General features: G+C 45.8%; 1 pseudogene; it reads left to right on the forward strand.

Annotated features, from left to right (window-relative positions):
- Window positions 1-13,402: 13,402 nt before the first annotated feature.
- On the forward strand, window positions 13,403-16,778 carry LOC147145399 (uncharacterized; annotated as a pseudogene).
- The last annotated feature ends 1,605 nt before the right edge of the window (window positions 16,779-18,383 follow it).

An 18,383-nucleotide genomic window follows, 5' to 3' on the forward strand; every position in this document is an offset into this window, starting at 1 on the left:
AATTCATTAATAATACCTATTTTTACAAAAGTGGTGAAAATGCACCAATACATTCACACAACACACAATATCTATCCCTCCAACCCTCCCTCCCTCTCTCATTAATCTCTCTCTCTCACACTCACACACCCACGCACACACACACGCATGCACACACCCACACAGTGTGCAGGTTTTAACTATGACTAGGGGTACTGTTTGACTCATATCCTTGGTCTAAGACTTAGACAGAATAATTAAGACTTAGACCAGGGATAGTTTGGGACCTGGTGATGATGGGCTGTGCTGTATTGTGCATTCTCTCTCCGTACTAGTCCCAGGAAGGGAGCTGCCACCTTTGTCTTCTGTGTCCTCCCTCAATGGAACTACATTGTATAAAAATAAAAATATCAGTGTAAGCAAAATAAACATATAACCACCATTTAAAATAACAACACACATCAGTGGCCAACACTTCAAAATATCAAAAAATAAAAATAAAAAATAAGGGTTCCTACAAATTTAAAATTTCCATCCGCTAATTCCCAGACTTCTCAGTATTAAAGACAGAAATCTTTCTGTGACCTTTGAGTAATAAGATGTGTATAATGAGAATAGTTTATGCAATTCATCATGCAAATCAATTGTTATAATTATTCTGAATTTGTATGTATTGAATATCGTATTTAGTATCACACTAAATTATTTTCATGAGATTGAAGATAGGTGGTGTATGAAAAATAATTAATCCAAACATTTTAAGATAACCCAGATAACTATTAAGATAAATATATTTACATACAATTGTTTCCATTTTCCATACTACTATAGATCTGGAAATATAGAAAATCAAGTTCCATACTTTCCATACATGCGTATGAACCATGTAACTTAAAATTAATACTGAAGTGAGCGTGTGACTGCTTCTATATTGGTGGTGTGTATCAGATTCTCTCTCTTCCTTACTCATCCCAGGATGGGAGCTGCTAGCAGACCTGAATTCTGGCTGTCTGCCTGCCTCCCTCATCTTTTCCTGATTTGGTTCTCTTTAAAAAAAAAAAAAAAATCTTCTCCCCTGCCTTTTCACTTATTATCACACAATGTTTATATTAAATCCCTACTTCAAGCCTTAAAATGTCGGGGAAAATAAACCACTGTAGATGAAAGTTTGATATTCAGACTTTTAAGATAGTTGATACCAGGCTAACTACCGTGTTCACGTTATGTTTCATTTAAGGCAACAGAGCATGAAACAGCTAGCTGACTAATTCTCCGGTTTCATACCCCTAAAATGATTGGAGGAACATGTCTATAAATAGCGACCCAAGTGTTGCTTGTACCAACAACAATGTACAACATTTATTTTAAACAGTGACTCATTGGGACACGAGTGCAAAACTTACTTTACGACAAGGATTTCACTGTCCATGAAGGGTATCCTTCGTCTCCTTCTTTTTCATTACTTTGTTGATCTTCTATCTCCAGCAACGACAACCCACTCAAATCAGATTCAAATCTTCCTGTTTCAGTGGCGATTCTTATTCTCAAGTAGCTAGCTCGCTATTCACTTGTAACTATTATAACTGTCTTGCTAATAACTACTTAGCTTTATTGCATTTAGCTAGCTAGTCAGTAGTTAACTGCATTATAGCTAGCTTGCTCGAAACTAGTAATCTTTATTAGAAATAGTAACTACTTAGCTGTGAGAGAAATCAACAGTTACAATGATATACAGGAGGGAAATGTGAGAGAAATCGACAGTTACAATGATATACAGGAGGGAAATGTGAGAGAAATCGACAGTTACAATGATATCATGTTTAAAAGTTTATTTCTTTGATGCTCCTCTTGTGTCGTTGAGTTGAACTCACCCACTCAGTTTCCATCCGAGTAGAATGTGCTGTGTAAAATGAGAAACAGGATGTCTGAAATAGAAGGCTTGTTAGCCCGCAAACAGGTGGACTGTGCAGAAAAAAGGAAGTGTCACTGGTTTTGCATGTCTGTACTTCAAAATGCATGTTGCCTATACTGAATAAAAGGTGAACGAAAGGGCACAGAGGCGACGGTCTGGAGCAACCGCTTCGTTGCCTCTGCCGCCCAACGTGAGCGAAAAAGCCAATCTTGGCTGTTCTGTGTTGCTTTTTACAGTCCTCTAACAAGGGTTGTCTTGGTCTTCCGAGTCGAATTCCCTGACATTATAAACGTGGTCCTTCGAGCCGGATGGTTACGCCTTCTCTTCAGTGGATGATCGACGACGACTGAAGAAAACAATACTGTCGGGACCCACTGGGTCCTGGAAGTCCTCCTTTCCACGAGGCCAGAAGTCGGACACCGCTCACCGGAAGAACGCAAACACCATCCAACGAACCGAAGTGACTGAACCAGTGGAGAGATTGCAGGAACCTAAGGTCAGTGTATGGTCAAACTGACATGATAGTAGGAATTGTTAGAGTTAATAATTCTGAAGCAAGATAGTAAGGTGAAAACCTGAAGATAGAGAGTAGGAAATTAAGCTAATTTCAAGTGGCATGTGGTAGCCATACAAGTGGCGAGTAATACAGGATTTGAGGGCAGTGAACCAAGCTGTTCAGTCAAGGGCACCTAACGTCCCCAACCCACACACACTGTTAAATACACTTTGACCAAAATGTAAGTGGTTCTCAGTTATAGATTTGAGCAATGCGTTTTGGAGCATTCCAGTACATCCAAACAGCCATCATTGGCTTGCTTTCACATTCAAGTGAGAAAAACTAAACTTTACTAGATTGTCTCAAAGATTTTGTGATTCCCCTACCATTTTCTCCGAGGCCATCACATGCTATCAAGCCTCCTTCGTTGCCCCACAGAATAGTCAGGTTCTGTCTTATGTGGACGACATTTTGGTGGCTTCCACGGCTAAAGAGCAATGCAAGACTGATACTTTGGCATTGCTCCTTCACCTGTGTGAAAAGGGAAATAAAGTGTCAAAAGATAAAATGCAACTTTGGGAAAAACAAGTGGTGTACCTAGGTCACACTCTCTCTGAGCTGGGGCGCGTTGTAGGAGACAAACAAAAGGAAGCAGTCGCGTAGGCCCCAAAACCACAGACAAAGAAACAGATGATGCCATTCTTGGGCTTGTGCAATTATTGCAGGGCGTGGATTGCGAATTATTCAGAAATCACCAGGCCGCTGCTGGACATCATTTATGACAAACCTATGGCGATGCAAGACCAAGTAACATGGTCACCGAGTGCTGACATGGCATTCGAGGAAATAAATTGGGAATTGCTAAACTCATCAGTACTTTGCCAAATTATGACAAACCCTTTCAGCAAACAGTAACAGCGAAGCAAGGTTTTATGACATCAGTGTTGATGCAAAAATATGTAACTTATTATTATTATTCACAACAACATGATCCTGTGTTTGGAGCTACTCCTGAGTGTGTCCAAGCAGTGCTGGCCACAGCGCTGGCGGTCGAGGCATCAGCGCAAGTAGTGTTGTTCCATCCTTTAACATGCAGTCTCTGGGCTGCTCTTAGAAACATCATCATCATCATCTTCCAAAGCGCTTATCCTATATAGGGTCGCGGGGAGTTGCTGGAGCCTATCCCAGCCGTCAATGGGCGAAGGCAGACTACACCCCGAACTGGTCGCCAGCCAGTCGCAGGGCACACATAGACACTGTCACTGAGCGGGAATCGATCCCACGCTGCCCGCACACAACTCAGGCGTGTGTACCACTACACTATCAGCGGACTCTCTTAGAAACAAAAATGACATTTTTGACACTAGGAACGTTGAAATCAATGTGTTCTGCACAAGCAGCTGAATTATCAGCATTGATCCAAGCATGCAAAATGTTTCAAGCGAAAGATGGACAGATTTGGACAGACAGCCAATATGGCTGGGGTTCAGTGCATGTGTTCTGTCAACACTGGGCAAGCCGAGGGTTCAAAACCACAACAGGAAAAGAAGTTGCCCACAAGGCATTACTTCAACAGCTACTAGAAGCAGTACAGCTGCCTAAAAAAAATGCAATTTGCAAATGTGAAGCACATCTGACAGGAAATGACCCAATCACAATTTGGCAACCGCATAGCTGACAGAGTGGCTAAGGAAGCAGCCCAGGGGATTTCCCCAGTTGACACAACATTAGCACATGAACTGCTTACAGCAGGAACACAGAACACAACACAAGACATTTTGAAGTCATGACAAAAACAAGCACCATATACAAACAACAACATTGGGAAAACAAGGGTGCCAAACCAGATGACGCAGGGATAGGAAAATTGCCCATGGCTACCTAATTCCTTATTTGAGTGGGCAGCAAAATCGACACATGGATTGAGTCATGTGTCAGTAGGGGGGATGATATCACAGGTATACCAGCACTATAACACACATGGACTTACAGGTTGTTCAAAAAATATTTGCAGATGTATAATTTGTTTAAAAAACAATGCACCAGGTTATTTGATCCACCAGAACCATTTCACTTGATACACATGGATTATATTAAAATGAACAAAACACAAGGGAAACAATACTGTCTTGTTATTGTTGATGTGTTTTCAAAATGGGTTGAACTGTTTCAGAGTACGCACATGGATGCGAAAACTGTTGTTAAGGCTTTGTGTGAACGCATAATTCCAACATTTGATATTCCGTCTGTAATCAGAAGTGACAATGGGACACACTTTGTGAACAAAGCAGTTACCAGAGTGGATGAACTGTTAAACATTGACTTGAAGCGACATTGTGTGTACCATCCACAGTCAGCAGGACTAGTGGAACGAACCAATGGAACAGTTGAAGCCAGACTCATTAAGACCATGAAAGAAACAAAGAGACGGTGGCCTGATTGCATTCCCATTGTGGCCACAGGAATGAGGATATTACCTACGGAAGGAAAAACGCTGTCTCCATTCGAGATTCTGTATGGGCGACCATATAGACTTTCTGACCTTGCCCCAGAGCAGCCAGTAGCAGGGACCTCTATCCCTGTCCACATTAGGAAGCTGTTTTACCAAACAGAAATGCATAAGCACAATGACTTGCCAGTGAGTTCTGCTCCACAGACGTGCCAGGTCCAGAGGAGACCTGGTCTTACTCAAGGTGCTGACAATGAACGCTGGGTTGGCCCCTTGAGGTGATTGCAGCAAGTCCAACTGCTGTAAAGGTCGAAGGGCGTGACGGCTGGATCCACCAGTCACAATGCAAACTCCTTCGGTCCCCTGTTGACGGGCATAGCGACGCCAGTCCCTCGTAGTCCCTGTTTACCCAGTGTGCTGACTGCGCACCGTCGAAAGACCACAGTTGGAGAGAGGGTTTTCAGTGCTTTGCACATCCCTCTCGGGAAGATGGAGCAGTCTTGTCAGCTAAGTACATTGTTTGCATCCTCGCAGGACTGTGCCTGGTGGCAGTTGGCACACAACCTCACGACCAAGAAAGCACCAACACAGAACAATCACAGAGTTGTAGACTGCTGTCTATGTCTATTCTGGAAAACATACAGCTCCTGATGGACAAAACTGGAACAATGATTAATCTGACTTCCCTTTTTCAAGAACTTTCCATTATCATACCTATGAACCAATTGCAGTCCCAACCAGACCAGGTTTAGCACAGTCTCAGCAGTTCCAGATATGTCGGTGGGAGGAATGAAAGAAAAATATACTGAAGTGACTCAGATGAGTCAGTGCCGAGATTATTGGTTCTATCTAATAAATGCCCATGATGCAGATAATAGAGAATGGATGTCTTGGTCAAACTATATAATTTCGGTTGAAGGTGAATATTGATCCAACCCGCATAGAAATCAGGCAGCTTTAAATTGGCATAACAAAATATCCTTTACAATGATGAAGTCCAATGAACCCACCATACCTTTGTATTGCAGCCAATGTCGTCCCTGCCTAATGACGACCCCAAAGACATGCTCACGCTATGGGTGTGGAACGGAGCAGGGGCTGACCCACATGTCCCAATTAAATTGTGTCGTAATTGGCAGCCACCCATCAATAGTGATCAGTCAGAGAAAGAACATCCACAAATTGTTGTCACCTCCCTGCGAGGGGAAACGAAAAAACAGGCGTGTGGTGTTAAAACAAACTTTAAGAAGGAAGGTATTGAAACTCTGTTAAAAGAAGACACAGGTGTTGGGATCAAGGCAAGGTAAGGCAAGGCAGTTTTATTTATATAGCACATTTCATACACAAGGCAACTCAATGTGCTTCACACAAGCAAAGACAACATCTACAAGCATTTACAAACATAACAGTTAACATTTTAAAAGTAAAGTAGAGAAAACAAAAGCAACCAACAAAACTACAACATTTAAGCGCATTAGCAGAAAACTTTAAAAACATTTAAAAGTAAAGAAATAAAAGTGGGTTTCTAAAATATATAAAATAATTTAAAAAAAGATTGAAATTGTCTAGAGGACCTTAATTAAAGGTATGAGAAAAAAGCAACGTTTTTAACCTGGATTTTAAAGCATTTACACTCTGGGCTGACTTCACTTCTGTTGGCAGCTTATTCCATTTGCGTGCAGCGTAACAGCTGAATGCAGCTTCACCATGTTTACCTTGAACTCTCAGTTCCACGAATTGACCCAAATCTGCAGATCTCAGAGACCTACAGGGTTTATATTCAATCAGAATTTCATTCATGTATTCAGGACCCAAACTATTCTTTGATTTATAGACCAGTAGCAAAATTTTTAAATCTATTCTACGCTTAATTGGGAGTCAGTGTAAAGCCTTTAGGACTGGAGTAATATGTTCAGATCTCTTTGTTCTGGTAAGAACCCGAGCTGCAGCATTCTGAATGAGCTGCAACTGTTTGATGCTCTTTTAAACCAGTAAGAAGACTGTTACAATAATCAAGTCTACTGGAGATGAAAGCATGGATAGGTTTCTTGCAGCATGCCACCCTTCAGTCTGGATGTATGTTTCAGCTAATAAAAGGCTGATTTAGTTATTGATTGAATATGTTTGCTGAAAGTCAGGCCTGAGTCTACCAGTACCCCAAGATTTCGGACTTGGTCTTTGGTCTCTAGAGACAGTGACTCCAGGTGTTTTCTAACAGCAATCCATCCATCCATCCATCCATTATCTCCCGCTTATCCGAAGTCGGGTCGCGGAGGCAGCAGCTTCAGCAGGGAAGCCCAGACTTCCCTCTCCCCAGCAACATCTTCCAGCCCCAAGGCGTTCCCAGGCAAGCCTGGAGACATAGTCTCTCCAGCGTATTCTGGGTCGTCCTCGGGGTCTCCTGCCGGTGGGACATGCCCGGAACACCTCACCAGGGAGGCGTCCAGGAGGCATCCTAATCAGATGCCCGAGCCACCTCAACTGGCTCCTCTCGACGCGGAGGAGCAGCGGCTCGACTCTGAGTCCCTCCCGGATGGCCAAACTTCTCACCCTATCTCTAAGGGAGAGCCCGGACACCCTGCGAAGGAAACCATTTCGGCCGCTTGTATCCGAGATCTTGTTCTTTCGGTCATGACCCACAGCTCATGACCATAGGTGAGAGTAGGAACGTAGATCGACCAGTAAATTGAGAGCTTTGCCTTTCGGCTTCGCTCCTTCTTCACCACGACAGACCGATACAGGGTCCACATCACAGCTGACGCTGCACCGATCCGCCTGTCGATCTCGTGTTTCCCTCTTACCCTCACTCGTGAACAAGACCCCAAGATACTTGAACTCCTCCACTTGGGGCAGAATCCCATCCCCGACCCGGAGAGGGCACGCCACCCTTTTCTGACTGAGGACCACGGTCTCAGGTTTGGAGGTGCTGATTTTCATTCCGACCGTTTCACACTCGGCTGCGAACTGCTCCAGCGAGAGTTGGAGATCGCGGCTTGAAGAAGCCAACAGTACCACATCATCTGGAAAAAGCAGAGATGCAATACTGAGCCCACCAAACCGGACCCCCTCGACACCTCGGCTGCGCCTAGAAATTCTGTCCATAAAAGTTATGAACAGAATCGGTGACAAAGGGCAGCCTTGGCGGAGTCCAACCCCCACAGGAAACGAATCCAACTTACTGCCAGCAATGCGGACCAAACTCTGACATCGGTGGTACAGGGACCGGACAGCCCTTATCAGGGGGCTCGGTACCCCGTACTCCCGAAGCACCCCCCACAGAACTCCCCGAGGGACGCAGTCGAACGCCTTCTCCAAGTCCACAAAACACAGGTAGACTGGTTGGGCGAACTCCCATGCACCCTCGAGGACCCTGCTGAGGGTGTAGAGCTGGTCCACTGTTCCACGGCCGGGACGAAAACCACATTGCTCCTCCTGAATCCGGGATTTGACCTTCCGACGGACCCTCCTCTCCAGCACCCCTGAATAGACCTTGCCGGGGAGACTGAGGAGTGTGATCCTTCTGTAATTGGAGCACACCCTCCGGTCCCCCTTCTTAAAAAAGGGGACCACCACCCCGGTCTGCCAATCCAGAGGCACTGTGCCCGATGTCCACTCGATGTTGTAGAGACGTGTCAACCATGACAGCCCCTCAACATCCAGAGCCTTTATGAACTCCGGGCGGATCTCATCCACCCCTGGGGCTTTGCCACCGAGGAACTTTTTGACTACCTCGGTTACTTCAACCCCAGAGATAGGAGAGCCCACCTCAGAGTCTCCAGGCTCTGCTTCCTCAGTGGAAGGCGTGTCGGTGGCATTGAGGAGGTCTTCGAAGTATTCTCCCCACCGACCCACAACATCCCGAGTTTGAGCACACTTGTACAATTGTTTTGAGATGCAAGGCCAGACGTCACCTTCAGAGCTGGGGATGAATCCAATCTGAGAACAGTGAGAGCCTACCTGTCCCGTCGTATCAGGAAAGCAAAACGAGACTACACCAAATGAACACCTCCAACTTCAAAAAGAGCAGAGATGCACAAAATGAGACTACACCAAATGAACACCTCCAACTTCAAAAAATGCAGAGATGCACACAGACTATGGCAGGCCATCCAGGCCATCATCACACATCCTTCACATCACCTCTCTGCTCAACATTGTGTTTTACATCTATTGTACTATTTTTTATACATGTAGTATATTTTGTATAATTGATAAATATAAACAAGAACATAAAAAATGTGTTGATTTGATCTAAGTTTCTCAATTGCAATTCATGTAGTAACTCATTCAAAGACTGTGCAACTAAACTTTACTCCGAATGGGCTTGCATAACCCCCCACCTCCTCCGTGTGCCAGTAATTGCCTTGTTTCCACAACAAAAGCTCCTGTTCACACCTTGATGTGGGATATTATCTAAAAGCTTGGTGTAAAACTGACCGCTCTTAGGGCACTGTAGGTAGAAATGATAAGTGAACGCCTTCTGAGTTTTCTAGTGTTAATAGAGTGTGTCTATTGTTTAGGTTCTTACCAATGATTTCAGAAAAGTGTTGTTGTCTAGCTATTACCAACTCTTTGTTAAAATTACAAAGACATTGTCTGTACAGGTCAAAGTGAACTTGGAGTTTAGTTTTTCTCCACTTACGCTCCGCTTTCCTGCACTTTGATTTCAAAGACATTGCACCTCCAGTGCGGTCCGCTGATAGTGTAGTGGTACACACGCCTGAGTTGTGTGCGGGCAGCGTGGGATCGATTCCCGCTCAGTGACAGTGTGCCCTGCGACTGGCTGGCGACCAGTTCGGGGTGTAATCTGCCTTCGCCCATTGACGGCTGGGATAGGCTCCAGCAACTCCCCGCGACCCTATATAGGATAAGCGGTTTAGAAGATGACATGACATGACATGCACCTCCATGGTGTTTTAGGTCGCCATGAAATGGTCTTAGTTTTGAGAGGAGCCACAGCATCCAGGACATTTGAGATTTTCCAGGTAAATTTATCCAGAAGTTCTTCAACAGTCTCTGCATTCACAGATGTCTAGGCAGCCATAATTTTCATAAACATATCGCTTGTGTCCTCATTTATACATCTTTTCTTAGTAGACACAATGGTTGACTGAACTTTGGGGATTATTTGTACTTCAAAGTTCTTTGATTTTTCAACAACAGCCGCCGCGCCGATTCACTGCAGATTCGCCGGAGGGACGAACGACGAATGAGCAAGTCTTTTTCCCCCCGCATCCTACGACTTTCCTCTTCTTTTTTTTGAGACTACTATGAAGATTTTTTGGAAGCAGGGGATCATCCGATTCCAATATGGTGCAATATGATAATAATAGTACTCGAGAGCCGATAAATAAATACCATATTCCAACAGTCGTACCCTCCCGCCGCGCTTGTAGTTGTTCGAGGTACAATACAGGACCCAGGGAACGCAATCTTATTAATATTATGATTAGGAATCCTATTATGGGTAATTATCCGGATAAACCTATTTTACTGAAACTCGAATTGTTTGATATTAGATCACTCTCTTCGAAAGCCCTGTTAGTTAATGACCTCATAAGAGACCATGAACTTAACATGATTGGGCTTTGCGGGACCTGGTTAAAACCTGATAATTTTTTATCGCTAAATGAGGTCTCGCCTCCATGTTGCACGCCCTCATAAGAAAGGTGGGGTGTAGCCCTTCCTTATGAATCTGATTTCAAACTTAGCACGCATTCTAGCGACGCCTTTAAAACATTTGAAGTGCTCATTACAGCCTCATCTACAGCCTCATTGCCATTTTTTTCTCGCAGTTATTTACTATCCCCCCGGCTCGTACACTGGATTTTTAGATCAGTTCTTTTTGGCTGATTTGGTAACTCATGCAGATAACATAGTGATTATGGGTGACTTTAACATTCATATGAATCTCCCGTCGGAACCACATACAACGGCGTTTCAGACAATAATTGATAGCTTTGATTCCACATAGATAATTGACAAAGCGACGCATAAACAAGGTAATACTTTAGATTTGGTATTAGGTTTAGGTTTAGGTTTAGCATGCTCAAATGTAATGGTGTTACCGTATACTACTGTTAAGTCTGACCATTACTTTATAAAATTTGAAGTGCGGGCTCATTACCATCGTCCTGACCACAATCAAAGCTTTAGGAGCCGAAATATTAGTTCTTCAACCACCGCTGCGCTGTCTGAGCTACTGCCCCTGGCAACTGCTTCGTTTCTGAGCTATATTGGTTCGATTAACAACCTCACAAATGATTTTAATGCTGCTCTGTTAAATGCGCTTGACTCCGTTGCACCATTAAGACAAAAAAACTTGCCCTAAATGGCCTACTCCGTGGTTTACTAAGGAAACCCGCTCACTTAAACAATCATGTCGGAAGCTAGAGCGCAAATGGCGTGCGACTAAACTTGAGGTCTTCTATCAGGCATGGTGTGATAGCTTACTAATATATAAAGAAGCACTCGCCTTACTATTACTTTTCCAGGTTAATTGTTCGAAATAAAAACAATCCTAAATATTTATTTGATACAGTGTCAATGCTAACGCAACAGCTGCCGACCTCCAATAGCTCCTCTCATTCAGCCCATGACTTTATGCAATTCTTTACGTAGAAGATTGAGCACATTCGGGATGAGATTAAGGACACAGCTCCTAAAACCCTGTTGAATTCCGCGAATACTGATGTTAGTAGGGTTATTATGACTGATAACTGTCTGACAACCCTATCTCTTTTTAAAATAGTATCTCTTGAAAGCCTAACAAAATTAGTTGGTGCGGAAAAATAGACAACTTGCGTGCTCGACCCGCTTCCTGGTAAACTCATCAAAGGATTGTTTACAACCCTAGGACCCTCCGTCTTAAATATCATTAACTTATCACTCACCTTGGGCACTGTACCAGCAGCCTTTAAAACCGCAGTTATTCAACCTCTGCTTAGGTGGCCAAACCTTGATCCAGAGGACCTCAGTAATTATAGGCCGGTTTTAAATCTCCCGTTTATTGCAAAAATTTTCGAAAAGGTTGTAGCGCAACAGCTTAGTGACTATATGGCCGCTAATAATCAATTTGAAATTCTTCAGTCAGGATTTAAAGCCCATCACTCTACTGAGACGGCTCTTGCTTAATTGACTAATGATTTTCTCTTAGCTATGGACTCCGACACGTCATCAATACTACTCTTACTTGACCTTAATGCTGCTTTTGACACCGTCGATCGTAACATACTATGAGAACGCCTTGAAGGATGTATTGGTATCTCAGGCTCAGCACTTTCTTGGTTTAATTCTTACCTCTCAGAAAGGATGCACCGTGTAATTCATGGCAAAGCAACTTCTGAGTTTTGTAAAGTTACATCTGGAGTCCCGCAGGGATCCGTACTAGGACCCCTATTGTTTAGCATCTACATGCTTCCACTTGGTGATATTATACGTAAATATAACATTAATTTTTATTGTTATGCTGACGATACGCAATGATATATGCCGCTCGAGATAACAAACCCGGCTAATTGCTGTAATTTAGAGGCGTGCCTTGCCGAGATTAAAGAATGGATGTCTTTCAATTTTTTGCTTTTTAACTCCGATAAAACCGACATCTTGATTATTGGCCCTGCTCGTCATCTGCACCTATTTATGAACACCACACTGAGGCTCGATAAATGTACTATTACCCAAAGTGATTCAACAAAAAATGTTGGTGTTATATTCGACCCAACTCTGTCTTTTCAAATGCTCATTAAGAATATTACTAGAATCGCATTTTTCCATCTCCATAGTATTGCTAAAATTCATCCAATTCTGTCAAATAGTGATGCAGAAATTTTAATCCACGCGTTTGTTACGTCTCGCCTCGATTATTGTAACGTTTTGCTCTCTGGTCTTCCCATGTCTAGTATTAAAAGTCTGCAGTTAGTCCAAAATGCCGCATCAAGACTCTTGACAAGGACAAGAAAGTTCGATAATATTACTCCGATATTAGCCAATTTGCATTGGCTCCCAGTCCACTTGAGATGCGATTTCAAGGTTTTGCTACTTACCTACAATATACTACACGGCTTAGCACCTTCCTATCTCGTTGACTTAGTGATACCGTATGTTCCGATCCGAAACCTTCGGTCACAAAATGCCAACCTTTTAGTGATCCCAAGAATCAAAAAGAAGTTTGCAGGCTCTAGAGCGTTTTCTATTTGGGCACCGATGCTTTGGAATGCCTTACCCGTGGATATTAGAGGCACTACCTCAGCAACTGACTGCTACAAGATTGGAGGCTGACCACATCCTCGGAGGCGCTGTTATGGAGATTCCTACATTGACGACCATTGGGCCCTGCTCACTTCATCGATTGTCATCTTCCTGCAGCACTTCATTTGATTAACTTTCACATCACTTTAACAAACACTGTATAGTACTATAATGTGTGTTCAATGTTGCCCACTCGGCATCCATTGCAGCCTGATCATCCTGGACCATCTGTGGTCCCTTCTCAAGGTTTCTCACTCTTAATTCCCAAAATGACCCCTTATGATGAGTAAAATTAACGGACCACGTTTTCCCTCGCCCAGACGCGGGTCACCGGGGCCCCCTTCTGGAGCCAGGCCTGGAGGTGGGGCTCGATGGCGAGCGCCTGGTGGCCGGGCCTGCAGCCATGGGGCCCGGCCGGGCTCAGCCCGAAAAGGACACGTGGGTCCCCCTTCCCATGGGCTCACCACTGGTGGGAGGGGCCAAAGGGGTCGGGTGCCGTGTGAGCTGGGCGGCGGCGGAAGACGGGGACCTTGGCGGTCCGATCCCCGGCAGCAAAAACTAGCTCTTGGGACATGGAATGTCACCTCTCTGGCAGGGAAGGAGCCTGAGCTGGTGTGTGTGGCTGAGAGGTTCCGATTAGATATAGTCGGGCTCACCTCCACGCACGGCTTGGGTTCTGGTCCCAGTCCTCTCGAGAGGGGTTGGACACTCTTCCACTCTGGAGTTGCCCAGGGTGAGAGGCGCCGAGCAGGTGTGGGCATACTTATTGCCCCCCGGCTTGGCGCCTGTACATTGGGGTTTACCCCGGTGGACGAGAGGGTAGCCTCCCTCCGCCTGAGGGTGGGGGGACGGGTCCTGACTGTTGTTTGTGCTTATGCACCAAACGGCAGCGCAGAGTACCCACCCTTTTTGGAGTCCTTGGAGGGTGTGCTGGAGGGCGCTCCACCTGGGGACTCCATTGTTCTGCGACTTCAATGCTCACGTGGGCAATGACAGTGAGACCTGGAGAGGTGTGATTGGGAGGAACGGCCCCCCCGATCTGAACCCGAGCGGTGTTCGGTTACTGGACTTCTGTGCTCATCACGGATTGTCCATAACGAACACCATGTTCAAGCATAAGGGTGTCCATATGTGCACTTGGCACCAGGATACCCTAGGCCGCAGTTCGATGATCGACTTTGTAGTCGTATCATCGGACTTGCGGCCGCATGTTTTGGACACTCGGGTGAAGAGAGGGGCGGAGCTGTCAACTGATCACCATCTGGTGGTGAGTTGGCTCCGATGGTGGGGGAAGATGCCGGTCCGACCTGGCAGACCCAAACGTATTGTGAGGGTTTGCTGGGAACGTCTGGCAGAATCCCCTGTCAGAAGGAGTTTCAACTCCCACCTCCGGCAGAACTTTCCCCACGTCCCGAGGGAGGCGGGGGACATCGAGTCCGAGTGGACCACGTTTCGTGCCTCCATTGTTGAGGCGGCCGATCGGTGCTGTGGCCGCAAGGTGGTCGGTGCCTGTCGCGGCGGCAATCCCCGAACCCGCTGGTGGACACCAGCGGTAAGGGATGCTGTCCAGCTGAAGGAGTCCTATCGGGCCTTTTTGGCCTGCGGGACCCCGGAGGCAGCTGACGGGTACCGGCTGGCCAAGCGGAATGCAGCTCTGGCGGTTGCTGAGGCACAAACCCGGGTGTGGGAGGAGTTCGGGGAGGCCATGGAAAATGACTTCCGGACGGCTTCGAGGAAATTCTGGTCCACCATCCGGCGTCTCAGGAGGGGGAAGCAGTGCACCATTAACACTGTTTATAGTGGAGATGGGGTGGTGCTGACCTCAACTCGGGACGTTGTGGGTCGGTGGGGAGAGTACTTCGAAGACCTCCTCAATTCCACCAACACGCCTTCCACTGAGGAAGCAGAGCCTGGAGACTCTGAGGTGGGCTCTCCTATCTCTGGGGTTGAAGTAACCGAGGTAGTCAAAAAGCTCCTCGGTGGCAAAGCCCCGGGGGTGGATGAGATCCGCCCGGAGTTCATAAAGGCTCTGGATGTTGAGGGGCTGTCATGGTTGACACGTCTCTTCAACATCGCGTGGACATCGGGGACAGTGCCTGTGGATTGGCAGACCGGGGTGGTGGTCCCCCTTTTTAAGAAGGGGGACCGGAGGGTGTGCTCCAATTACAGAGGGATCACACTCCTCAGCCTCCCCGGCAAGGTCTATTCAGGGGTGCTGGAGAGGAGGGTCTGTCGGAAGGTCGAATCCCGGATTCAAGAGGAGCAATGTGGTTTTCGTCCTGGCCGTGGAACAGTGGACCAGCTCTACACCCTCAGCAGGGTCCTCGAGGGTGCATGGGAGTTCGCCCAACCAGTCTACATGTGTTTTGTGGACTTGGAGAAGGCGTTCGACCGTGTCCCTCGGGGAGTTCTGTGGGGGGTGCTTCGGGAGTACGGGGTACCGAGCCCCCTGATAAGGGCTGTCCGGTCCCTGTACCACCGATGCCAGAGTTTGGTCCGAATTGCCGGCAGTAAGTCGGATTCGTTTCCTGTGGGGGTTGGACTCCGCCAAGGCTGCCCTTTGTCACCGATTCTGTTCATAACCTTTATGGACAGAATTTCTAGGCGCAGCCGAGGTGTCGAGGGGGTCCGGTTTGGTGGCCTCAGTATTGCATCTCTGCTTTTTGCAGATGATGTGGTACTGTTGGCTTCTTCAGGCCGCCATCTCCAACTCTCGCTGGAGCCGAGTGTGAAACGGTCGGAATGAAGATCAGCACCTCCAAATCTGAGACCATGGTCCTCAGTCGGAAAAGGGTGGCGTGCCCTCTCCGGGTCGGGGATGGGATTCTGCCCCAAGTGGAGGAGTTCAAGTATCTTGGGGTCTTGTTCACGAGTGAGGGTAAGATGGAACGGGAGATCGACAGGCGGATCGGTGCAGCGTCTGCTGTGATGCGGACCCTGTATCGGTCTGTCGTGGTGAAGAAGGAGCTTAGCCGAAAGGCGAAGCTCTCAATTTACCGGTCGATCTACGTTCCTACTCTCACCTATGGTCATGAGCTGTGGGTCACCGAAAGAACAAGATCTCGGATACAAGCGGCCAAAATGGGTTTCCTTCGCAGGGTGTCCGGGCTCTCCCTTAGAGATAGGGTGAGAAGTTCGGCCATCCGGGAGGGACTCAGAGTCGAGCCGCTGCTCCTCCGCGTCGAGAGGAGCCAGTTGAGGTGGCTCGGGCATCTGATTAGGATGCCTCCTGGATGCCTCCCTGGTGAGGTGTTCCGGGCATGTCCCACCGGCAGGAGACCCCGAGGACGACCCAGAACACGCTGGAGAGACTATGTCTCCCGGCTTGCCTGGGAACGCCTTGGGATCCTTCCGGAAGAGCTGGAGGATGTTGCTGGGGAGAGGGAAGTCTGGGCTTCCCTGCTGAAGCTGCTGCCTCCGCGACCCGACTTCGGATAAGCGGGAGATAATGGATGGATGGATGGATGGATGTATAGTACTATAATGTGTGTTCAATGTTGCCCACTCGGCATCCATTGCAGCCTGATCATCCTGGATGGGGGATTCTCCCATCTGTGGTCCCTTCTCAAGGTTTCTCACTTTTCCCCAGATGTTTTTTTTTAGTTTTTCCTTGCCCCCCTGGGGCTTAAGATCAGTGGATGTCGTGTATATGATCTGGTGCTTATGTGAAGCCCTTTGAGACTTTCCTATGATTAATGGCTATATAAATAAATTTGACTTGACTTGACTTTGATATTTTTATCCAAATTGTTGTCAACATGAATGTTAAAGTCACCAGCTATGACCAGGTAGTCATAGTCAGTACAGATTACTGACAGCATTTCTTCAAATTCCTCCATAAACTTGCCTTTTTGTCTTGGAGGCCTATAAAATGATTACAACAACAACCTTTGGATCACCTTTCTCTAAAAAAATGATATATTCAAATGAATTAAAAACACCCAATACAATTTCTTTACACTGAAATGATGATCCAAAAATGGCAGCAACTCCGCCGCCTTTTTTGCCACTGCGACATTTGTTCAGGAAACTAAAATTTATTGGTGTTGCCTCATTCATAACAGTGTTCAATCAATTATCTGAATTATCTGAACACTAACAAATTTTCACAGAAGCATTATTTACGCATACAGCTTCACAATTATATGCAATTTCACTTGTGGCTTTGCAAAAAATAGGCAGGCATTAGACATGATATTGGTGGAAAAAAGGAGGGCTTTGTCAAATGATTAAAATTGGTGATTGTTATACCTGCATCCCTCTACACAAATTGTCTAATGGATCGTTAACAGAAACCTTTACACTGCTTAGAGCTTACAGGGAGAAAACTCAGAATATGGAAGGAGTTGAACCAAACGCCTTTTTGCAATGGCTACAGGGTACATTTGGAAATTGGAAAAGTGTAGCTGTTGCTATAGTTGCAATTATTATTTGTGTTCTATTAATATCCTGTTTGTGCATCTCTTGCGGTATTCCCCTATGCAAAGTTTGTACTGCCAAGATGATGGATGCTGTTGAATTGAAAGTAGCTGCCCAGGTTACGATAGCCATGACTGAATACCAGCAGGTGCACATAGACTCTAATGATGACGATGCTTTTACTGATGATGATCCTACTATTGTGTCAACCCTTTTTGACGACTTCACAGAAAAGCAATGCAATTGTGAATGTTTGATGTTTCCGGGTTTGCCTTGTATGTATGTACATGTATTTGACCAAAAACAGCTTTAGTGCTTGCTATCTTTTGTGTTTGGCTACTGCTTGGGACGGGTTTCTGCCCCTTTTTCCATTGGGTTTTCGGGCAGTTTTCCTCCCACTCAAGCAATAGCGTTTGGGTGATATGAATGTTTTATTTTATTTTAATCATGATATACAGGAGGGAAATGAGAGAGAAATCGACAGTTACAATGATATACAGGAGGGAAATGTGAGAGAAATCGACAGTGACAATGATATCATGTTTAAAAGTTTCTTTGATACTCTGCTTGTGGCATTTATTTGAACTCACCCACTCAGTTTCCATCTGAGTAGAATGTGCTTTGTAAAGTGAGAAACAGGATGTCTGAAATAGAAGACTGTTAGCCCGCAAACAGGTGAACTGTGCAGAAAAGAGGAAGTGTCACTGGTTTAGCATGTCTGTATTTCAAAATGCATGTTGCCTGTACTGAATAAAAGGCGAACGAAAGGGCACAGAGGTGGCGGTCTGGAGCAACCACTTCGTTGCCTCTGCCGCCCAACGTGAGCGAAAAAGCCAATCTTGGCTGTTCTGTGTTGCTTTTTACAGTCCTCTAACAAG

Source organism: Filicampus tigris, chromosome 7 (assembly GCF_054856515.1).
Source record: "Filicampus tigris isolate MCC_2025a chromosome 7, RoL_Ftig_1.0, whole genome shotgun sequence".
NCBI classification, from domain to species: Eukaryota; Metazoa; Chordata; class Actinopteri; order Syngnathiformes; family Syngnathidae; genus Filicampus; species Filicampus tigris.